The following is a 25,074-nucleotide window of genomic DNA, read 5'->3' as shown; positions in this document are numbered from 1 at the left end:
AACACATATAACTCGGCATGTAAAACAGTTACATTTTCTTTTCAAGGCATCATTACCACATTACTGTTCTGTAACAGTATCGCTTTCAAGTACAATTCCTCACATCCCCTTTAAGAGGGGACCAGGTCTCTCTGAGGTAGCTCGTCTTCTCAGCCTACCAGTCTCATGCAAAGTTCCGGTCCGGTATCTTCACAAAGTGTCTTTAACTAGGACCAGTAGGAACGGTTTCTTCGCAAAGTGTCTTTTTGACTAAAACCAGTAGGGAGCACCTTTAAGAAGGTGCAAACTATTTACAAGGGAAGTTCGAATCATGCACAGTCCATGATTTCTGCAGTTCTTATAACATTGTGGAACAAAAAGCAAAAATGAAAGTGAAAGCAAAAATAAAAAGCAATAGGGATCCCGGGTAAACAAAGGGATCCCTTTAAGAGTTAACCCAGGACGGGTTTTAGCAGCAAAACAGCAAGGAAATAAACAGTTAACTATTTACAGTTTCAGGTTTCCGAGGCTTAGTTGGACGGCTCCCAGGGCTGCACCTGGCACTTAACCCTTCTTGGCCTGGGCAAAGTGAGGTCCAGGGTTACACCCAGTGCTGGACAAACGCCGTTAATCCGTCTTTCATGTATGGTTAAATCATGCGCAGCGATGGAGGTCTGCGCAGCTTGAGTATGGGCATCTGCTGCAGCAGAGGTAGCGGCTGCTGCAAGATCAGTCACTGGAACGGAGTCAGCAGCTGTGGCACTAGCAGTCGCTGGGGTGGTGTCGGTCGTCAGGGCAGGGTGGCTCTTCCTACCTGCTTCAGATGCGGTCCCTCCGGTGCCGGTCTGCTCCGTCTCCGCTGGGGTCTGGAACGCTGGCTGCAGGGCCTTGTTCTGCGACGCTGTCATCTCTGCTTGCAGCACCTCGCTTTCCGGCAGGGCCTTGCTTTCCAGCTTCGGAGCGCTGGGACTTCTTCCCTGCTCCGGACCAGATGAGGCTGCCGACAGATGTCCGGTGAGGCTCCTGATGATGGCCTTCTTCCACCCGGCCTCGGTGCTCAGCTGCGTCCGCCGGGGTCGGTCGTTGAGCTCGTCCACTCCGGCCTGCAGGAATTCAGCATCAGCGGTGGAGGCCTGGTTGCGGTGCCCCTCCGGGTGGCTGGGGGAGTCCTCTGCTCCGACCCCACGCTCCGGCTCCGGGCGGCTCGCCATGGCGTCCTCCATGTCGCTCGCTCCTTCTTCCTGGTCCTTTTCCCGCTCTCTTCTTCGTGGGCGGTTTCGTTTTCGTTGTCTCTGCCCACCATTAAGGATCAGGAGGCGGATCTCGGCTGCTGACGGACACGTCCTCAAGGGGCCGAGATATTTAGACTGGGCGGCCATTGTCTTTCGCGCTCTCCAGCTTGTCTACGCCCACTCCACACCCCTCTTCTCTTCCTGCGCTTTCCTCAGCGCTGCAATGGCGGCGGATTTTGGCGGCAAATGGCACAGCACACAGTCTTGCAATAAAGTACAGTCCAAGCACAGTAAATCACAGTCTCTAGGCACACATGACCTGATTCTTCAGGCTTAAGTAGATCCTGTTCGTGACGCCAAGTTGGAGCGCCCCCACACCGCCGCAGGGCCGAGGGGCACCCGGAGCCGGGCCTCTGAGTCTCTGCTCTGGGGGTTGTCACGGTGGCTAGACCCGGTCCGTGGCCCTGTCTGTCAATGGGGGACGTCCGGTGCAATAAGTGGTGTAGTAACGGTGTAGCGGTGCAGTTGTGGGGTGCAGGTCGCGGTAAATAACGAGGACACCAGGTTGCAGTCTCTTTACCTCTTTACTGAAGCTCTCTGGGTCCTCAGTCCAGAATACGGCTCACCAGGCTGCGCAAGTCCGGCCGGTCCAATGGCACTTCCAGAGCTCTCCTTGCAGGTGGAAATCGGTGCCTTCCTTCTAGCGCTATGTGTTGCAGTCCTTCCCTGCTGTGCTTACGGAAAGTACCCCACAACTGTTGTGTCTGTTTCTCGTGTTCCCTCACAACAACTTAATTCGCAATGATCTTCCTCGTCCCTCCAGATACTATGGTAGGAACGCACCCGTATGACGGGGAGGCTCGGAGATCTTCCGGGACTCTATCTGCGCCCCTCTCCTGTTGGTACCCCCCCTTTGCCTTCCTGGGTGATGCGTGAGACAGTCCGCCTAAAGCTAACTGCCCTGCCGTAGGTCTGAGGTATGGCTTGAAACTCTTTACCTCCTCGGCGTTCCGGCCACCGGTAGTGCGCCTCAGTAAGGTGCTGCCTCTTTCAGCACAACCCTCACTGGTATCTCCTTTCGCTTGATTTCGTTTCTCACTCAGCACAATCTATCTCGCTTCTTAGTCCTTCCTTGGGCACCGCCGCTATGCTGAGCAGGCACGGTCCCTTTACGTTCTTTCCATGCCAAGCCTCTGCCAGGATCCCACCCCTGGCAGAGACCCTACAGTCTCTCCCTTCACAACACCCTCTGCCACCAGGTGTTGCTCCGTTCAATCCCGTCAGCATTCTCACTAACTTCCTGCCTGACCCCCAGTTTACCCACTATGGTGGGGAGTGGCCTAATGAATAGCACCCTTAGCTCCCCCCGGAGGCCCAGCTGTGAAATGTATTGGTGACTGTGATACCTGCTCAGAGAACTCCTTCCATGCCATCGAACGCAGCATGGCCCCCCTTAGTGGCTGAACCATGCTACTGCAACGACCAGGACTCTGGGGCGCTGCACTTTTATTATAGAAAATGCAGCAATAACACAAAATACTCAATAGATAAAAGTAGCTATTTTCAATAAACGTATCCCGGCTGCTTACTGACAGTTTTCACCTAGCAACAGGGACTAAGTAAAAGTGTAGACAGCCTAAAAAATAGATAAGATATATGACAAAGATGCTGAATGTGACATTGGCCGGGTGTATAGTCCGTGTTTGTCACGGCTGGAGCTTTCCAGGTGCCTTTCCTTTTATGAAACCCTTTTCCATTGTGAAGGCTATTAGGTTTCATTAGATGCCGGCCGCCTCGTATATGGAAATGTTCGGCTTTTGCATTAAGCTGTTTGTTTAAGTCATTTTGTTTGCAACGCACTGAGGTTTTGCAGGAAATACGAGCGCAGCAGAGGTCCATAAATCTCTCCCTTTATTCATCCTCTTAGTATGCATCTTTTGCGATTCTCTGCCGGAGATCGCCGCCCGATCCCCCCTCGCTGCGCCATACTGACACTCCCGGTAATTTATAGGGCAGATAGGAAGCTGATCGTTTCCCGAAAGTGCCTTTATGATGTGCGATTCCTCAGCCGCTCTCCCCGCATCTCCCTAACCTAGTTATCCGTTTTGTGCATAAAGACTTATGGCCGCCACTCAAAGCGTAATACGGTTATAAAGTATCGCTGCAGATCATTTCCATCTCTTTGCTTAGAACAATCCCTCAGCAGAATGTGATCTGTGCTTCCCATAAACAAGGCTCTGCGATATTCACACCTTCCGGGTTATTTGTCACTGGGTTTTGCAGGAAGCGAATGACGGTAAATTATTCCGGATGATAAGGACTTTTTTTTTTTTTGAACTATCATTTCTCACTTTCCAATCACTGAAAAGTTTTCTTCGCACTTCATCTCATGTTATCAGTTTTTAACTTGCACTTTTGTAAAACAATGATAAAGAAGGGAATAAAAAAGGCGCTTAAAGGAAGAGTAAACCTAGAAATAAAGGTGAAATTAAACAAGAAATACTTCTCCTCACTGCTTATGAGTCTGTAGAATTTTCTAGACGACCCTTGTAGAAGTCATAGAATCCTAGAATGCTACAGTATGACGAGACCTCCGGGGTCATCGTGTCCAACCCCCTGCTCAGTGCTAGTCTCCCTACCATCAGATCCATGGTGACTGTATGAAGCCACGCCCTTCAGTCAAGAGGGCAGGGCTTTTTCATTTTTTTTACCTATCACAGACATGGCAGAAGGGGGGAGGCTCCTGCTGCAGCCACTCAGCACAGTGAGGCGGAGAATGGAGTTGAGACAGGGATGATTTCTTTCAATACTTTTTATACTTTTCATTTTGAATTTATTTATACTCAAATTTTACAAAGAAAATCCACATTTGTCAAAATTGAGAATCCTCCTGGATTCAGATAAATGTTGATCGATGCCTGACCATTTTTCAAACCATAAAGAGCCATGAAAGGGTAAAAAATCTTTATCCTCACCTTACCTCTATCTCTACTCTTCAGTGTCACCCGTTGGGTCCTCACCACATCTTCTGATCATCACTGCGAGCACAGAAATCCCCGGTTCTGCGCATGCACTTGTACGGTCACGGTGCACTTTGTGACATCATGACCTTCCGCGCTCTTGCTCAGAATCCTCCCAGGTCTCATTGGAGATTGAAGTACCTGCCAAGCGTGAGATAATATCAGACAAGTGCCTATCGTTAGTTACTATGAAGCCTGAAAAGAACTCAGCAATTCCAGGAAAAATTGCTCCTCTAGAGTTTGACAATGGAGCTGTGTTCCTAAAGCATCTGCATCCTTGTGAATTTGTATCACAGAAATATCAACACTCTGTTCTGTCCGGCCCTTAACTTTAACAACTCAAATTTCTCATCATTCAAATTCAATATAATATTGCAACATACTAGCAAAATCCTTGACAGGTTGCAACTCACATCACAACCACTAGGTGGCAACATATAGACACAGATAGCACAAACATCTCCCAACAGAGTATCAGAATTTTTTTTTTCATCACACATTACTCATCTCATATTAAGCAAAGAGGAACGGTAAGGAAGGACACGTCTGTATTGCCTGCATTACATTTTCAAAAATTGATACCTTATGAGACAATTTTTTATTTCTGGATTTGTTTGAATAGTTTTCATACCACAGTATGAAAATAAATACATGATGAGATTCTGTAAAGTATACTAAGATCCATAAACCGTATATTTAAAAGTGTTATATTATTGTACAAAGCCATAGCATACTACGAGTTTATTACCTTCTGTAAGAAAAATAAAAAGGTTAATTTTGGCCATTTTATATCACAGAAACATAAAAAAAAAATAAATCCACAGTCATTCAAATTAACTCCACAAGGATAAAAAATGGATAAACTTTTTAATAAGGCATAATAAACAATAAATTAATATCTACATTGGAAAATGTATAAGAGAATACAAAAATTAAAAAAGGATAAATTGTTTCTTTTAGCATAAAATAATATATAATCTAAAAAAAGCTGAAAAGCTAAACTATTATAATAAAACAGAAATGAAGTGTAAAACTAAGGGATGTGATAAAGTAAAATATAGAAAATGATAAAACTTGATGTGATACAATATATAAAAATAGTATCGTTTTAATAGACACAAAGTATCATCCGGAGACATAAATCTCCTTGGAGGGAATTCCTCTGGGATGTTGGCACAGAGCCGGTCGCACTCGCTGATCCGGGGTCTTAGACTTCACCGCTCACATTATTACCGTTTTTTGTAGCTCTTGAGAGTTTCAATGCTTCCGGCAAATCCCAGGAAGATAATATTGATTTTTGGTGTGAATGTCTCATATTCCGCTCAGTGAATGTTGAATTGTTTCCAGTTTGTACGGGCTGAGCGCTCCCACTGTCTGATCTGTCAAAGTTCGGTATTTTCCATTGTTGCTGTTAAATTGAGGCAGCAATACAGGATAAAGATGTGATTCCACACACAAGGGATTCTGCTCCATGTTCTGGATGGTGAGATCAGCTCTGAGATAACTAACCCGACAGCCTACACGTCCGTGCTTCCTTCCTTCCTCATACTAGAAAAGAGGGAAGGAGCAAAAACAAAAGGTTCAATCACTAATCATGGTAAAGATGGTGGAACGTGTGCCACGCCAAGTAGAAGAGGGCAAGGAAAGTCTCAGAGATTGTAGCTCAAACGTTTCTCCAAAGAGGCGCAGATGCAACATGGTTACAGCTGGGATGAGGCATTCCTACTTTATGGTGCTCACCGAGGGGAACGGTGGTCATACAGAATTAGGAGCAAGAGGGTAACAACAATGTTCTTCGTAGAGATGACTTCTATAAGTCTAAACAGTTAATCAGGAAAACGTCATAGGGCAAAACTTCTGTGAACCTCATTCTCTCATGGTGGGGAGAAAATCTGCTCTTTACCTGCCTGCCATCTCAATTGGGGAGACTCTGCTCTTTACCTGCCTGCCATCTCAATTAGGGAGACTCTGCTCTTTACCAGCCTGCCATGTCATTTAGGGAGACTCTGCTCTTTACCTGCCTGCCATCTCAATTATGGAGACACTTCTCTTTACCTGCCTGCCTTCTCAATTAGGGAGACTCTGCTCTTTACCTAAAACAAGCAGTGGGTTAGGTTTACATGGTTTGGCTGAGAGGTATGCCCTCTGCTGGCCGAGAGGGCAATTTTGGTTTTGATTTTCTGCTCTTTACCTGCCTGCCTTCTCAATTAGGGAGACTCTGCTCTTTACCTGCCTGCCATCTCAATTAGGGAGGCTCTGCTCTTTACATGCCTGCCATCTCAATTGGGGAGACTCTGCTCTTTACCTGCCTGCCATATTAATTAGGGAGACTCTGCTCTTTAATTGCCTGCCATCTCAATTAGGGAGACTCTGCTCTTTACCTGCCTGCCATCTTAATTAGGGAGACTCTGCTCTTTAATTGCCTGGCATCTCAATTAGGGAGACTCTGCTCTTTACCTGCCTGCCATCTTAATTAGGGAGACTCTGCTCTTTAATTGCCTGGCATCTCAATTAGGGAGACTCTGCTCTTTACTTGCCTGCCATCTCAATTATGGAGACACTGCTCTTTACCTGCCTGCCATCTCAATTGGGGAGACTGCTCTTTACCTGCCTGCCATCTCAATTAGGGAGACTCTGCTCTTTACCTGCCTGCCATCTTAATTAGGGAGATTCTGCTCTTTACCTGCCTGCCATCTCAATTAGGGAGACTCTGCTCTTTACCTGCCTGCCATCTCAATTGGGGAGACTCTGCTCTATACCTGCCTGCCATCTTAATTAGGGAGACTCTGCTCTGTACCTGCATGCCATCTCAATTAGGGAGACTCTGCTCTTTACCTGCCTGCCATCTCAATAAGTGAGACTCTGCTCTGTACCTGCCTGCCATCTCAATTAGAGAGACTCTGCTCTTTACCTGCCTGCCATCTCAATTAGGGAGACTGTCATGATTCCCAATGGCAAGGGAACAGGGAAAAAACGGACTAGCTCTAGGAAGATGGAAACTAAGGTAACCGCGATGCTGAACCTACCACGCAACTAATAGTAGCCAGGGGGTGTTCCTACGTTGTTTCTAGACACCTCGCACCAGCCGGAGATCTAACTACCCCTATCAGAGGAATACACAGACCTGGATTGCCTCCAGGGAAACCCCAAAAGTCATAGTAGCCCCCTACATATAATGACGGTTAGGTAAGAGGAAAACACAAACGCAGTATGAATATAGATTCAGCACAGTGAGGCCCTCTAACTAGATAGCAGAAAAATACAAAAGAGGACTTCACGGTTACCTAAAAACCCTAAGTAGCCATCCTGAAATTACCTTAACTCCGTTATCAACTCATGACACCGGAGTGGCAATTTCAGCTCACTAGAGCTTCCAACAGCACAAGAAACATAAATGCATGCTGGACAAAAAACAAACGTTCAAATGCCAAAGATTCAACTTAGCTGAATTGCAGACTTGGAGCAGGTAGCAAGCAACAGGAGAGCTCTGGTAACATTGACTGCCGGCACTAGAATAACTGAGAAGCCAGCCTAAGTAGGAAACTCCCAATTGCCTGATGAAAACAGGTGCACTGGGAACCCAAGCCACAAGTCAGCAGTACCACAAGTAGCCACCAGAGGGAGCCCAAAAACAGAATTCACAACAGGAGACTCTGCTCTTTACTTGCCTGCCATCTCAATTATGGAGACACTGCTCTTTACCTGCCTGCCATCTCAATTGGGGAGACTCTGCTCTTTACCTGCCTGCCATCTTAATTAGGGAGATTCTGCTCTTTACCTGTCTGCCATCTCAATTAGGGAGACTATGCTCTTTACCTGCCTGCCATCTCAATTGGAGAGACTCTGCTCTATACCTGCCTGCCATCTCAATTAGGGAGACTCTGCTCTTTACCTGCCTGCCATCTCAATTAGTGAGACTCGGCTCTTTACCTGCCTGCCTTCTCAATTGGGGATACTCTACTCTGTACTTGGCTGCCATCTCAATTGGGGAGACTCTGCTCTATACCTGCCTGCCATCTTAATTAGGGAGACTCTGCTCTGTACCTGCATGCCATCTCAATTAGAGAGACTCTGCTCTTTACCTGCCTGCCATCTCAATTAGGGAGACTCTGCTCTTTACTTGCCTGCCATCTCAATTATGGAGACACTGCTCTTTACCTGCCTGCCATCTCAATTGGGGAGACTCTGCTCTTTACCTGCCTGCCATCTTAATTAGGGAGATTCTGCTCTTTACCTGTCTGCCATCTCAATTAGGGAGACTATGCTCTTTACCTGCCTGCCATCTCAATTGGAGAGACTCTGCTCTATACCTGCCTGCCATCTCAATTAGGGAGACTCTGCTCTTTACCTGCCTGCCATCTCAATTAGTGAGACTCTGCTCTTTACCTGCCTGCCTTCTCAATTGGGGATACTCTGCTCTGTACTTGGCTGCCATCTCAATTAGGGAGACTCTGCTATTTACCTGCCTGCCATCTCAATTAGGGAGACTCTGCTCTTTACCTACCTGCCATCTCAATTGGGGTGACTCTGCTCTGTACCTGCCTGCCATCTCAATTAGGGAGACTCTGCTCTTTACCTGCCTGCCATCTCAATTAGGAAAGCTCTGCTCTTTACCTGCCTGCCATCTCAATTATGGAGACACTGCTCTTTACCTGCCTGCCATCTCAATTGGGGAGACTGCTCTTTACCTGCCTGCCATCTCAATTAGGGAGACTCTGCTCTTTACCTGCCTGCCATCTTAATTAGGGAGATTCTGCTCTATACCTGCCTGCCATCTCAATTAGGGAGACTCTGCTCTTTACCTGCCTGCCATCTCAATTGGGGAGACTCTGCTCTATACCTGCCTGCCATCTTAATTAGGGAGACTCTGCTCTGTACCTGCCTGCCATCTCAATTAGGGAGACTCTGCTCTTTACCTGCCTGCCATCTCAATTAGTGAGACCCTGCTCTGTACCTGCCTGCCATCTCAATTAGGGAGACTCTGCTCTTTACCTGCCTGCCATCTCAATTAGGGAGACTCTGCTCTTTACTTGCCTGCCATCTCAATTATGGAGACACTGCTCTTTACCTGCCTGCCATCTCAATTGGGGAGACTCTGCTCTTTACCTGCCTGCCATCTTAATTAGGGAGATTCTGCTCTTTACCTGTCTGCCATCTCAATTAGGGAGACTATGCTCTTTACCTGCCTGCCATTTCAATTGGGGAGACTCTGCTCTATACCTGCCTGCCATCTCAATTAGGGAGACTCTGCTCTTTACCTGCCTGCCATCTCAATTAGTGAGACTATGCTCTTTACCTGCGTGCCTTCTCAATTGGGGATACTCTACTCTGTACTTGGCTGCCATCTCAATTTGGGAGACTCTGCTATTTACCTACCTGCCATCTCAATTGGGGTGACTCTGCTCTGTACCTGCCTGCCATCTCAATTAGGGAGACTCTGCTCTTTACCTGCCTGCCATCTCAATTAGGAAAGCTCTGCTCTTTACCTGCCTGCCATCTCAATTGGGGAGACTCTGCTCTTTACCTGCCTGCCATCTCAATTAGGGAAACTCTTCTCTTTACCTGCCTGCCATCTCAATTGGGGATACTCTTCTCTTTACCTGCCTGCCATCTCAATTATGGAGGCACTGCTCTTTACCTGCCTGCCATCTCAATTGGGGTGACTCTGCTCTGTACCTGCCTGCCATCTCAATTGGGGAGACTCTGCTCTTTACCTGCCTGCCATCTCAATTGGCGAGACTCTGCTCTTTACCTGCCTGCCATCTCAATTGGGGAGACTCTGCTCTATACCTGCCTGTCATCTTCATTAGGGAGACTTTGCTCTTTACCTGCCTGCCTTCTCAATTGGGGATACTCTGCTCTGTACCTGCCCTCCATCTTAATTAGGGAGACTCTGCTCTTTAGCTGTAATAGACTTCTAAAGCAGGAGGAAATTGGATTTTCACTTGATATGAGCTTCTAATAAAAGAAGATTCCGCTTCCATTGGGTCTACTAAGGCAAGAAACCTGGCTATCCAATAGCTATGGATTCTTAAAGCAGGGAGATAATAATGCAGGAAGACTCCTAATGCAGAGATATTATGCTCTCCACCTGCCACTGACTCTTAACACTTGGTGGCTCTGTTCTCCACTTGCTATGGACTCATAACACAAGGAGACTCTGTTCTCCTCCTGCCATGGACTGTTAATACAGGTAGACTCTGTTCTTCACCTGCTATGGACTCATAACACAAGGAAGACTCTGCTTTCCACCTGCCATGGACTTTTAATGCAGGGAGACTCTGTACTCCACCGAAAGCAGAGATATACTCTACTCTTCACCTGCCATTAATTTGTAACAAGGGGGTACTCTGCTGTTCCCCTTCCATGGACTCCTAATTCAGGGAGAATTCAGGGAGAATCTGTTGCCATAGGCTACAATTGCAGAAAGTTGTACACCTTCCATGGACTCCTAATGAAGTGAGACTGTGTTGTACACCTGTCATGAACTCCTAATGCCAGTAGACTAATCTAAGAGCAGCATAATATATGGCAAGAAAGCCTGATTCCAGTGATGTGTCACTTACTAGTCTGTGTGTTGTTGTTTTAGTACAATCAGTGATTTATCAGCAGGAGATTATCACTACAGGACTAGGTGACATGTGCAGTCCAGTCCAGCTAATCTGTTAAACCCCGCCCCACCACTGATTGGCAGCTTACTGACAATGTACACAGAAAGCTGCCAATCAGAGGTGTGGGTGGAATTATACACAGCTCAGCATTCCGATCGCTGCCACATCTACAGCAGAGAAAACAGGGATTGTATCACAACTGCACCAAACAGCATAGTGAGTGACACATCGCTGGAATCAGGGTTTCTGGCCCTATATCAGCGCTGTTCTAAAGTTACATAGAAAAAAACCTGTTGACAGATTCCCTTTAAGGGTCTCTGCATTGTTTGCGTAGATGATGACTTGATATAGAAAGGTCTATTGGCAGCGATTAAGGGGTTAACTGTAGGTGTTATTTATCAGCTTTCTAATAATACAAAGAAAAAAAATCCTGATTACGATTCTGTCCCATTTTTCTCCTTTCAGCAACAGGTCCCTGACACAGAACAAACCAACTGGGGTTAATATCAGGTTCACGGAGACAGACGTTCCCATATTTTCCAAATTAAGACGAAGACTTGACCTAGGTTAATGATGAAGTGAAATCACAAATTAATTTAATTAGGAACTGATTGGACAGCTATAATAAAATATCAAGTTCATTCCCAATTAAAGAAAAAAAGGATTAAAATCACCCAAATTATTCTGCTATAACCATATTTATTCTTAACTCTCCTTAATGCGGCACGCCTAAGGAATAATAGTGTGGTCCTGTAGTGCTGTGTATTGCTCGGAGGTGTCTGTAGGGCGAGTTTAGGTGGTCTGCAACCTGGTAATCTCCTGTCCAGGTGACCAACATTGTGAAGTCACGGCTAGGGATGGGCGGACTTGTGGATGTTCTGGTCCATCAGGTTTGGCTGAACCTTAAAAAACGTTTGGTTCAGGTACTATAACTCGAACCTGAATTCAGATCCCATTCAAATGAATGGGGGGGCTCGAACATCTGGCATTTCCCAAGCTGTCATCTGTGTGACAGGGTGGGAAACACCGGCTCTGATCAGCAATAACCTTACACGTTACCACAGGTCACAGCGCTGCGGTTCCCAGGCTATCATATGGATGGCAGCATGTGAGCCAGCAGCTGTGACCGGTGGTGGCAGTCAGGCATCAGCTGATGAGAGTATTCCCCAGCCGGCACCTGTCCATAGTAATACATTTGCTAGATAATTAGTGCAGTGCGGGTGTATTGTACTGTACATGTATAATAATTTAGCTATTAAATAAATAAATAAATAAAAATAATGGTGTGGGGTCGCCTTTATTTTTCATAACCAGCACAGGTAAAGCTGACAGCTGTGGGCTGAAGCCCTCACCAGTCAGCTTTAGCTTGTCTGGTTATCAAAAATAGAGGGGTCCCCACGCCGTATTTTTAATTATTTAAATAATTTAAATAAATGACGTGGACTACCCTCCATTTTTGACTATCAGCCTTGCTAAAGCAGAGAGCTTGGGGCTGGTATTCTCATACTAGGAGGGGGCCATTGATATTGGCCATCACCAGCCTAAGCATAGCAGCCCGCAGCTGCCCCATTAAATGCACCAATTCCGACACTGTGCCCAGCTCTTCCCACTTGCACTGGTGCATTGACAAGTGGGGTAATATTTGTGGGGTTGATTTTAGCTGTTTTATGTCTGCTGACACCAAGCCCAGAGGTTAAAGGGAACCTGTCACCGGGTTAGGCCAATACGAGTTACGGCCACCGCCTTTCAGGGCTTATATACAGCATTCTATAATGCTGTGTGTGTCTTTTTTACTTTTGATTATGGGGTCAGTAATGGGGGCTTCTGATAGATGCCTCTCCATTACTAACCCCTGGGCTTGGTGTCATCGGATGTAAAACAGCTGACATCATCCCAAAAAACATTACCCACTTGCCATGCGCCTTTTTACTGGGGCGGCTGTGGGCTACCGTGAGCTGCCATTTTTAGGGTGGCTCAGGCCAATAACCATGGCACCTTACCAGCATGAGAATACTAGCCCCCAGTTGTCTGCTTTAGCATGGCTGGTTGTCAAAAAACGATAAGACCCTACACAGTGTTTTTTTAAATTATTTTAAAAAATGGCATGGGGATCCTTCTATTTTTGATAACCAGCCAAAGTAAAGCTGACAGCTTAAGGGCTGCAGCCCGCAGCTGTCAGCTTTACCTGCACTGGTTATCAAGAATAGAGAGTATCACATGTCTTTTTTTTATTTGTTTATTTTTTAACATGTTTCGGCAGCCAATCACAGCCATGCCGAAAATGCCAACACAGGAAAAGTTGTTGATTGTCCCAGCTGCAGCCATTCAACAAGCTTTGTTCGGGCTGCCAAACCCAAAGAGTAATACGGACTTCCGGGAGAAGTACATGTCAGGAGTCTGTGCACAGACAATAGGTTTCTGGTACGGACTAAAAATGTTACCGTTCGAGTTTGGCCATCTCTAATGACGGCATTTATGATGCAAGTCTCCAAAGTGATGGAGCGCATGCACAATAATCTCACAGACCCTGAAAACCAGATTGATCTTAATTCATGGGTGAAATCTGAATTTAGTGAAGCCACATTTTCCCATTATTGAGATAGGTGCAGTTTGTGCTTTTAAAATTCTTTGGAGAAGGGGTAAAGGTTGATGCTAAAGGCAAAAACACTACAAGTTCCATAGAACTTTATGAGCACCAACTGTAACCTTTAATCTCTGTAATGGGAAAAACTGGATTCACTGAATACAGATTTTACCTGTGAATTCAGAATTTTGAGAATGAAAGATCAGTCCAAGAGGAGACAGAAGAGGATTTGCCTATTATGTATTATATAATACAAGAGTATTGACTTATGGAAAAATATAAAATGATGGTTAGCTGTCAAGGTTGTGGACATCTTTGCCATGGATAAATAAATATTTTTAAAGTCTGCCTACCTTTAATAAATATAATTGCGCACAGTCTGCAATCTTCATTCCCACATACAGTTTGCCGACGGATCATAGTTTCAGATTTTTCTGTTGAGGGAGCGTCTCTTCCAGTAATACAGGTTCACTAGTTTATGTATCAGCACAGCTTCTATCCTGCCCTGCACCTACTTACTCTTCATTTACTTTCCTCTTTATCTGCAACCAATTTTCTCATGCTTTTTTTCCCACTCAACTATGTGGAAATCAATGTACAGCCTCGTTCTCCACCCTCGGTGGAGGAGGAATGTTTACAAAGTTTATCTTATGCTCCTTCATGCAGGAGCGCACCGCTCTTCTGCCTCCTGGCTGCCTTACTTGCAGGGGAACAGTGCTGAAGGTTGACAGTTCGCTCTGCCCATGCTGCTAACAGAGAGGACTGCGCCTCTGCGGAATCAGAGGAGCGCAGGGACACGGAGGCGATCTGGAGCTGGTGCAAGAGAGCGCCCTGTTGTGAATTAGACTTTTTTGGCTCCCTCTAGTGGTTACTAGTGATATGACTCTGGGATTTCCTTCCCTCTGTCTGCACCCATCTGGGTCGTTACTTCAGGGGTGTTGCTATATAAACCTCCTGGAACCTTAGTCCAGTGCCTGGCATCGGTGTTATCAGACACATTCTGTTTGCTCCAGTTTGCTGGTCCTGGTTTGTGTTAAATTAAGCTAAGTCTTGCTTCTTTGTTTTTTGGGTTATTTGTTTGCTATCATTTTTGTCCAGCTTGTACTATATGTGATTCCTGACCTTGCTGGAAGCTCTAGGGGGCTGGTGTTCTCCCCCCGGGCCGTTAGACGGTTCGGGGGTTCTTGAATTTCCAGTGTGGATATTTTTGATAGGATTTTTTGCTGACCATATAAGTTATCTTTCTATATTCTGCTATTAGCTAGTGGGCCTCTCTTTGCTAAATTCCTAGCTCATTCTTATGTTTGTCTTTTCCTCTTACCTCACCGTTATTATTTGTGGGGGGCTTCTATCCAACTTTTTGGGGTATGTCCTCTGGAGGCAAGAGAGGTCTTTCTTTTCCCTTCTAGGGGTAGTTAGCTCTCCGGCTGGCGCGAGACGTCTAGGATCAACGTAGGAACGTTCCCCGGCTGCTGGTATTTGTGGTGCTAGGATTAGTTATATGGTCAGCCCAGTTACCACTGCCCTATGAGCTGGTTTTCTGTATTTACTGACTTAGCATTATTCCTGAGACCCTCTGCCATTGGGGTCATAACAGTATGCCAGGCCAATATTGAATGTTTCAAGCATTGCAGAAGTGGGATAATAAGAAAGGAAATTCTGAGGTTTTTTTTTTCCTTCCTTCTCTTCCTCCCCTTTACCTTTGAGTGGCGTGTGCTTGCTGCAGACATGAATGTGCAGACCTTGATTACAAGTGTTGACCAGCTGGCAGCTCGTGTGCAGGGTATACAAGATTTTGTTACCAGTAGTCCTATGTCTGAACCTAAAATACCTATTCTGGAATTGTTTTCTGGAGATCGATTTAGGTTTAGGAATTTCAAGAATAATTGTAAATTGTTTCTTTCTCTGAGACCCCGTTCATCTGGAGATTCTGCTCAGCAAGTTAAAATTGTTATTTCTTTTTTGCGGGGCGACCCTCAGGATTGGGCTTTCTCGCTAGCGCCAGGAGATTCGGCATTGGCGAATATTGATGCGTTTTTTCTGGCGCTCGGATTGCTTTACGAGGAACCCAATCTTGAAATTCAGACAGAAAAAGCCTTGCTGGCTATTTCTCAGGGTCAGGATGAAGCTGAAGTGTATTGCCAAAAATTTCGGAAATGGTCCGTGCTTACTCAGTGGAATGAGTGTGCTCTGGCCGCAAATTTCAGAAATGGCCTTTCTGAAGCCATTAAGAATGTGATGGTGGGTTTCCCCATTCCTACAAGTCTGAATGATTCTATGGCGCTTGCTATTCAAATTGACCGGCGTTTGCGGGAGCGCAAAACCGCTAATCCTCTGGTGGTGTTGTCTGAACAAACACCTGATTTAATGCAATGTGATAGAATTCAGACTAGAAATGAACGGAAAAATCATAGACGTCAGAATGGGTTATGTTTTTACTGTGGTGATTCTACACATGTTATATCAGCATGCTCTAAACGCCTAACAAGGGTTGTCAGTCCTGTCGCCATTGGTAATTTGCAACCTAAATTTATTTTGTCTGTGACTTTAATTTGCTCTTTGTCTTCTTACCCTGTTATGGCGTTTGTGGATTCAGGTGCTGCCCTGAGTCTTATGGATCTGTCGTTTGCCAAGTGCTGTGGTTTTGTTCTTGAGCCGTTGGTAAATCCTATCCCTCTTAGAGGTATTGATGCTACGCCATTGGCGGAAAATAAACCGCAGTTTTGGACGCAGGTGACCATGTGCATGACTCCTGAACATCGGGAGGTGATTCGTTTTCTTGTTCTGCATAAAATGCATGATTTGGTCGTTTTGGGGCTGCCATGGTTACAGACCCACAATCCAGTCCTGTATTGGAAGGCAATGTCTGTGTCAAGTTGGGGCTGTCAGGGAATTCATGCTGATTCCCCGCCGGTGTCTATTGCTTCCTCTACTCCTTCGGATGTTCCTGAGTATTTGTCTGATTATCAGGATGTATTCAGTGAGTCCAGATCCAGTGCTCTGTTATGACCCCAATGGCGAGGGTCTCAGAGGAACGTGGAAGTCTGCAGAATACAAAAATCCAGCTCATAGGGCAGTGGTAACTGGGTTGACCATATATCTACTCCTAACGCAAACACTAGCAGTAGCCGGGGATCATTCCTACGTTGATTCTAGATGACACGCACCAGCCGGAGAATCTAGCTACCCCTAGTAGAGGAAAACAAAGACCTTTCTTGCCTCCAGAGAACGGGACCCCAAAGCTGGATAGAAGCCCCCCACAAATAATAACGGTGAGGTAAGAGGAAATGACAAACACAGAAATGAACCAGGTTTAGCACAGAGAGGCCCGCTTACTGATAGCAGAATAAAGAAAGGTAACTTATATGGTCAACAAAAACCCTATCAAAATCCACACTGGAAATTCAAGAACCCCCGAACCGTCTAACGGTCCGGGGGGAGAACACCAGCCCCCTAGAGCTTCCAGCAAAGGTCAGGACACAGATTTGGAACAAGCTGGACAAAAATACAAAACCAAAACAAATAGCAAAAAGCAAAAGGCAGACTTAGCTGATATAACTGGAACCAGGATCAGTAGACAAGAGCACAGCAGACTAGCTCTGATAACTACGTTGCCAGGCATAGAACTGAAGGTCCAGGGAGCTTATATAGCAACACCCCTAACTAACGACCCAGGTGCGGATAAAAGGAATGACAGAAAAACCAGAGTCAAAAAACTAGTAACCACTAGAGGGAGCAAAAAGCAAATTCACAACAGTACCCCCCCCTTAGTGAGGGGTCACCGAACCCTCACCACGACCACCAGGGCGATCAGGATGAGCGGCATGAAAGGCACGAACTAAATCGGCCGCATGAACATCAGAGGCGACCACCCAGGAATTATCCTCCTGACCATAGCCCTTCCACTTGACCAGGTACTGAAGCCTCCGCCTGGAGAGGTGAGAATCCAAGATCTTCTCCACCACGTACTCCAACTCGCCCTCATCCAACACCGGAGCAGGAGGCTCAGCAGAAGGAACTACAGGCACAATGTACCGCCGCAACAAGGACCTATGAAATACATTGTGAATAGCAAACGACACAGGAAGATCCAGACGAAAAGATACAGGATTAAGGATTTCCAATATCTTGTAAGGCCCAATAAAACGAGGTTTAAATTTGGGAGAGGAGACCTTCATAGGAACAAAGCGGGAAGAAAGCCATACCAAATCCCCAACACGTAGTCGGGGACCCACACCGCGGCGGCGGTTGGCAAAGCGCTGAGCCCTCTCCTGTGACAACTTCAAGTTGTCCACCACATGATTCCAGATCCGCTGCAACCTATCCACCACAGAATCCACCCCAGGACAGTCAGAAGGCTCCACATGACCCGAAGAAAAGCGAGGATGGAAACCAGAGTTGCAGAAAAAAGGCGAAACCAAGGTGGCGGAACTAGCCCGATTATTAAGGGCAAACTCAGCCAACGGCAAGAATGTCACCCAATCGTCCTGATCAGCAGAGACAAAACACCTCAAATAAGCCTCCAAAGTCTGATTGGTTCGCTCCGTCTGTCCATTAGTCTGAGGATGGAAAGCAGACGAAAACGACAAATCAATGCCCATCCTACTACAAAAGGATCGCCAGAACCTGGAAACGAACTGGGATCCTCTGTCTGACACAATATTCTCAGGGATGCCGTGCAAACGAACCACGTTCTGGAAAAACACAGGAACCAGATCGGAAGAGGAAGGCAGCTTAGGCAAAGGAACCAAATGGACCATCTTGGAGAAGCGATCACATATCACCCAGATAACGGACATGCCCTGAGATAGCGGAAGATCAGAAATGAAATCCATGGAGATATGTGTCCAAGGTCTCTTCGGGACAGGCAAGGGCAAGAGCAAACCGCTGGCACGAGAACAGCAAGGCTTGGCTCGAGCACAAGTCCCACAGGACTGCACAAATGACCGCACATCCCTTGACAAGGAAGGCCACCAAAAGGACCTGGCCACCAGATCTCTGGTGCCAAAAATTCCCGGGTGACCTGCCAACACCGAGGAATGAACCTCGGAAATGACTCTGCTAGTCCACTTATCCGGGACAAACAGTCTGTCAGGTGGACAAGACTCAGGCCTATCAGCCTGAAATCTCTGCAACACACGTCGCAGATCCGGAGAAATAGCTGACAAGATAACTCCATCTTTAAGAATACCAACAGGATCAGCGACTTCAGGAGCATCAGGCACAAAGCTCCTAGAAAGAGCATCGGCCTTCACATTCTTTGAACCTGGTAAATACGAGACAACAAAATCAAAGCGGGAGAAAAACAATGACCAGCGGGCCTGTCTCGGATTAAGGCGTTTAGCAGACTCGAGATACATCAGATTTTTGTGATCAGTCAAGACCACCACACGATGCTTAGCACCCTCGAGCCAATGACGCCACTCCTCAAATGCCCATTTCATGGCCAACAACTCCCGATTGCCCACATCATAATTTCGCTCGGCAGGCGAAAACTTCCTAGAGAAAAAGGCACAAGGTTTCATAACAGAGCAACCAGGGCCTCTCTGCGACAAAACGGCCCCTGCTCCAATCTCTGAAGCATCCACCTCAACCTGAAAGGGAAGTGAGACATCGGGCTGGCACAAAACAGGCGCCGAAGTAAACCGGCGTTTCAACTCCTGGAAAGCCTCCACGGCAGCAGGAGCCCAGTTAGCTACATCGGAGCCCTTCTTGGTCATATCCGTCAAAGGTTTCACAATGCTAGAAAAATTAGCGATAAAACGACGGTAGAAGTTAGCGAAACCCAAGAACTTCTGAAGACTCTTAACTGACGAGGGCTGAGTCCAATCAAGAATAGCTCGGACCTTGACTGGGTCCATCTCCACAGCAGAAGGGGAAAAAATGAACCCCAAAAAGGGAACCTTCTGTACACCAAAGAGACATTTTGAGCCCTTGACAAATAACGAATTTTCACGCAAAATTTTAAAGACCAACCTGACCTGCTCCACATGCGAATCCCAATTCTCAGAAAAAAACAAAATATCATCCAGATAAACAATCAAAAATTTATCCAGATACTTCCGGAAAATGTCATGCATAAAGGACTGAAAAACTGAAGGCGCATTGGAGAGCCCAAAAGGCATCACCAAGTACTCAAAATGACCTTCGGGCGTATTGAATGCGGTTTTCCATTCATCACCTTGCTTAATGCGCACAAGGTTGTACGCACCACGAAGGTCTATCTTGGTGAACCACTTGGCACCTTTAATCCGGGCAAACAAGTCAGACAACAGCTGTAAAGGATACTGAAATTTGACAGTGATCTTATTTAAAAGCCGATAATCAATACAAGGTCTCAAAGATCCGTCCTTTTTTGCCACAAAAAAGAATCCCGCACCAAGAGGGGAAGAAGACGGACGAATATGTCCTTTCTCCAGAGACTCCTTGATATATGAACGCATAGCGGTATGTTCAGGTACTGACAGATTAAACAGTCTTCCCTTAGGAAATTTACTGCCTGGGATCAAATCTATAGCACAGTCACAGTCCCTATGAGGAGGCAGTGCACTGGACTCAGACTCACTGAAGACATCCTGATAATCAGACAAATACTCCGGAACTTCCGAAGGCGTAGAAGAAGCAATAGACACAGGCAGGGAATCCCCATGAATACCACGACAGCCCCAACTTGAGACTGACATAGCCTTCCAGTCCAGGACTGGATTATGGGTCTGTAACCATGGCAGCCCCAAAACAACCAAATCATGCATTTTATGTAAAACCAGGAAACGTATCACCTCGCGGTGTTCAGGAGTCATGCACATGGTAACCTGTGTCCAATACTGCGGTTTATTTGCTGCCAATGGCGTAGCATCAATACCCCTAAGAGGAATAGGATTTTCTAATGGTTCAAGAGTAAAACCACAGTGCTTAGCAAATGAGAGATCCATGAGACTCAGGGCAGCACCTGAATCTACAAACGCCATGACAGGATAAGACGACAGTGAGCAAATCAAAGTTACAGACAGAATAAATTTAGGTTGCAAATTACCAACGGTGACAGGACTAACAACCTTAGCTATACGTTTAGAGCATGCTGAGATAACATGTGTAGAATCACCACAGTAGTAGCACAAGCCATTCCGGCGTCTATGAATTTTCCGCTCATTTCTAGTCAGGATTCTATCACATTGCATTAAATCAGGTGTCTGTTCAGACAACACCATGAGGGAATTTGCGGTTTTTCTATCACATTGCACCGAATTAGGTGTCTGTTCAGACAACACCATGAGGGAATTTGCGGTTTTGCGCTCCCGCAACCGCCGGTCAATTTGAATAGCCAGTGCCATAGTATCATTCAGACCTGTGGGAATGGGAAAACCCACCATAACATTCTTAATGGCTTCAGAAAGGCCATTTCTAAAATTAGCGGCCAGTGCACACTCGTTCCAATGTGTCAGCACGGACCATTTCCGAAATTTTTGGCAATAGACTTCAGCCTCGTCCTGCCCCTGAGACATAGCCAGCAAGGCCTTTTCTGCCTGAATCTCAAGATTGGGTTCCTCATAAAGTAAACCGAGCGCCAGAAAAAACGCATTAATATCAGCCAATGCCGGATCTCCTGGCGCCAGCGAAAAAGCCCAATCCTGAGGGTCGCCCCGTAAGAACGAAATAACAATTTTTACTTGCTGAGCAGAGTCTCCAGATGAACAGGGTCTCAGGGACAAAAACAATTTACAATTATTCACGAAATTCCTAAACTTAAACCTGTCTCCGGAAAACAGTTCAGGAATCGGTATTTTAGGTTCTGACCTAGGATTTCTGATAACATAGTCTTGTATGCCCTGCACACGAGTAGCCAGCTGGTCCACACTTGTAATCAAGGTCTGGACATTCATGTCTGCAGCAAGCATAGCCACTCTGAGGTAAAGGGGAAGGAGAAAAAAAAAAAAAAAAAAACTCAGAATCTTCTTTCTTATAATCCCTCTTCTGCAATGCATTAAACATTTAATACTGGCCTGGCAAACTGTTATGACCCCAATGGCGAGGGTCTCAGAGGAACGTGGAAGTCTGCAGAATACAAAAATCCAGCTCATAGGGCAGTGGTAACTGGGTTGACCATATATCTACTCCTAACGCCAACACTAGCAGTAGCCGGGGATCATTCCTACGTTGATTCTAGATGACACGCGCCAGCCGGAGAATCTAGCTACCCCTAGTAGAGGAAAACAAAGACCTTTCTTGCCTCCAGAGAAGGGGACCCCAAAGCTGGATAGAAGCCCCCCACAAATAATAACGGTGAGGTAAGAGGAAATGACAAACACAGAAATGAACCAGGTTTAGCACAGAGAGGCCCGCTTACTGATAGCAGAATAAAGAAAGGTAACTTATATGGTCAACAAAAACCCTATCAAAATCCACACTGGAAATTCAAGAACCCCCGAACCGTCTAACGGTCCGGGGGGAGAACACCAGCCCCCTAGAGCTTCCAGCAAAGGTCAGGACACAGATTTGGAACAAGCTGGACAAAAATACAAAACCAAAACAAATAGCAAAAAGCAAAAGGCAGACTTAGCTGATATAACTGGAACCAGGATCAGTAGACAAGAGCACAGCAGACTAGCTCTGATAACTACGTTGCCAGGCATAGAACTGAAGGTCCAGGGAGCTTATATAGCAACACCCCTAACTAACGACCCAGGTGCGGATAAAAGGAATGACAGAAAAACCAGAGTCAAAAAACTAGTAACCACTAGAGGGAGCAAAAAGCAAATTCACAACAGTGCTCTGCCTCCTCATAGGGACTGTGACTGCGCCATAGATTTGATTCCAGGTAGTTAATTTCCTAAGGGAAGATTATTTAATCTGTCAGTACCTGAGCATGCCGCAATGCGTTCATATATCAAGGAGTCTCTGGAGAAGGGGCATATCCGTCCATCCTCTTCCCCTCTTGGTGCGGGATTCTTTTTTGTAGCCAAAAAGGACGGATCTTTGAGACCTTGTATTGACTATCGGCTTCTGAATAAAATCACTGTAAAATTTCAGTATCCTTTGCCTCTCTTGTCGGACTTGTTTGCCCGGATTAAAGGTGCCAAGTGGTGTTGTGAATTTGCTTTTTGCTCCCTCTAGTGGTTACTAGTTTTTTGACTCTGGTTTTTCTGTCATTCCTTTTATCCGCACCTGGGTCGTTAGTTAGGGGTGTTGCTATATAAGCTCCCTGGACCTTCAGTTCTATGCCTGGCAACGTAGTTATCAGAGCTAGTCTGCTGTGCTCTTGTCTACTGATCCTGGTTCCAGTTATATCAGCTAAGTCTGCCTTTTGCTTTTTGCTATTTGTTTTGGTTTTGTATTTTTGTCCAGCTTGTTCCTAATCTATATCCTGACCTTTGCTGGAAGCTCTAGGGGGGCTGGTGTTCTCCCCCCGGACCGTTAGACGGTTCGGGGGTTCTTGAATTTCCAGTGTGGATTTTGATAGGGTTTTTGTTGACCATATAAGTTACCTTTCTTTATTCTGCTATCAGTAAGCGGGCCTCTCTGTGCTAAACCTGGTTCATTTCTGTGTTTGTCATTTCCTCTTACCTCACCGTCATTATTTGTGGGGGGCTTCTATCCAGCTTTGGGGTCCCCTTCTCTGGAGGCAAGAAAGGTCTTTGTTTTCCTCTACTAGGGGTAGCTAGATTCTCCGGCTGGCGCGTGTCATCTAGAATCAACGTAGGAATGATCCCCGGCTACTTCTAGTGTTGGCGTTAGGAGTAGATATATGGTCAACCCAGTTACCACTGCCCTATGAGCTGGATTTTTGTATTCTGCAGACTTCCACGTTCCTCTGAGACCCTCGCCATTGGGGTCATAACAGTTTGCCAGGCCAGTATTAAATGTTTAATGCATTGCAGAAGAGGGATTATAAGAAAGAAGATTCTGAGTTTTTTTTTTTTTTTTTCTTCTTCCCCTTTACCTCAGAGTGGCTATGCTTGCTGCAGACATGAATGTCCAGACCTTGATTACAAGTGTGGACCAGCTGGCTACTCGTGTGCAGGGCATACAAGACTATGTTATCAGAAATCCTAGGTCAGAACCTAAAATACCGATTCCTGAACTGTTTTCCGGAGACAGGTTTAAGTTTAGGAATTTCGTGAATAATTGTAAATTGTTTTTGTCCCTGAGACCCTGTTCATCTGGAGATTCTGCTCAGCAAGTAAAAATTGTTATTTCGTTCTTACGGGGCGACCCTCAGGATTGGGCTTTTTCGCTGGCGCCAGGAGATCCGGCATTGGCTGATCTTGATGCGTTTTTTCTGGCGCTCGGTTTACTTTATGAGGAACCCAATCTTGAGATTCAGGCAGAAAAGGCCTTGCTGGCTATGTCTCAGGGGCAGGACGAGGCTGAAGTGTATTGCCAAAAATTTCGGAAATGGTCCGTGCTGACACATTGGAACGAGTGTGCACTGGCCGCTAATTTTAGAAATGGCCTTTCTGAAGCCATTAAGAATGTTATGGTGGGTTTTCCCATTCCCACAGGTCTGAATGATACTATGGCACTGGCTATTCAAATTGACCGGCGGTTGCGGGAGCGCAAAACCGCAAATTCCCTCATGGTGTTGTCTGAACAGACACCTAATTCGGTGCAATGTGATAGAAAAACCGCAAATTCCCTCATGGTGTTGTCTGAACAGACACCTGATTTAATGCAATGTGATAGAATCCTGACTAGAAATGAGCGGAAAATTCATAGACGCCGGAATGGCTTGTGCTACTACTGTGGTGATTCTACACATGTTATCTCAGCATGCTCTAAACGTATAGCTAAGGTTGTTAGTCCTGTCACCGTTGGTAATTTGCAACCTAAATTTATTCTGTCTGTAACTTTGATTTGCTCACTGTCATCTTATCCTGTCATGGCGTTTGTAGATTCAGGTGCTGCCCTGAGTCTCATGGATCTCTCATTTGCTAAGCGCTGTGGTTTTGCTCTTGAACCATTGGAAAATCCTATTCCTCTTAGGGGTATTGATGCTACACCATTGGCAGCAAATAAACCGCAGTATTGGACACAGGTTACCATGTGCATGACTCCTGAACACCGCGAGGTGATACGTTTCCTGGTTTTACATAAAATGCATGATTTGGTTGTTTTAGGGCTGCCATGGTTACAGACCGATAATCCAGTCCTGGACTGGAAGGCTATGTCAGTCTCAAGTTGGGGCTGTCGTGGTATTCATGGGGATTCCCTGCCTGTGTCTATTGCTTCTTCTACGCCTTCGGAAGTTCCGGAGTATTTGTCTGATTATCAGGATGTCTTCAGTGAGTCTGAATCCAGTGCACTGCCTCCTCATAGGGACTGTGACTGTGCTATAGATTTGATCCCGGGCAGTAAGTTTCCTAAGGGAAGACTGTTTAATCTGTCGGTACCTGAACATACCGCTATGCGTTCATATATCAAGGAGTCTCTGGAGAAGGGACATATTCGTCCGTCTTCTTCCCCTCTTGGTGCGGGATTCTTTTTTGTGGCAAAAAAGGACGGATCTTTGAGACCTTGTATTGATTATCGGCTTTTGAATAAGATCACTGTCAAATTTCAGTATCCTTTGCCGCTGTTGTCTGACTTGTTTGCCCGGATTAAGGGTGCCAAGTGGTTCACCAAGATAGACCTTCGTGGTGCGTACAACCTTG

This window comes from Ranitomeya variabilis, chromosome 3 (genome assembly GCF_051348905.1).
Source record: "Ranitomeya variabilis isolate aRanVar5 chromosome 3, aRanVar5.hap1, whole genome shotgun sequence".
Taxonomy (NCBI): Eukaryota; Metazoa; Chordata; class Amphibia; order Anura; family Dendrobatidae; genus Ranitomeya; species Ranitomeya variabilis.
Note: the sequence above shows the minus strand (reverse complement) of the source record.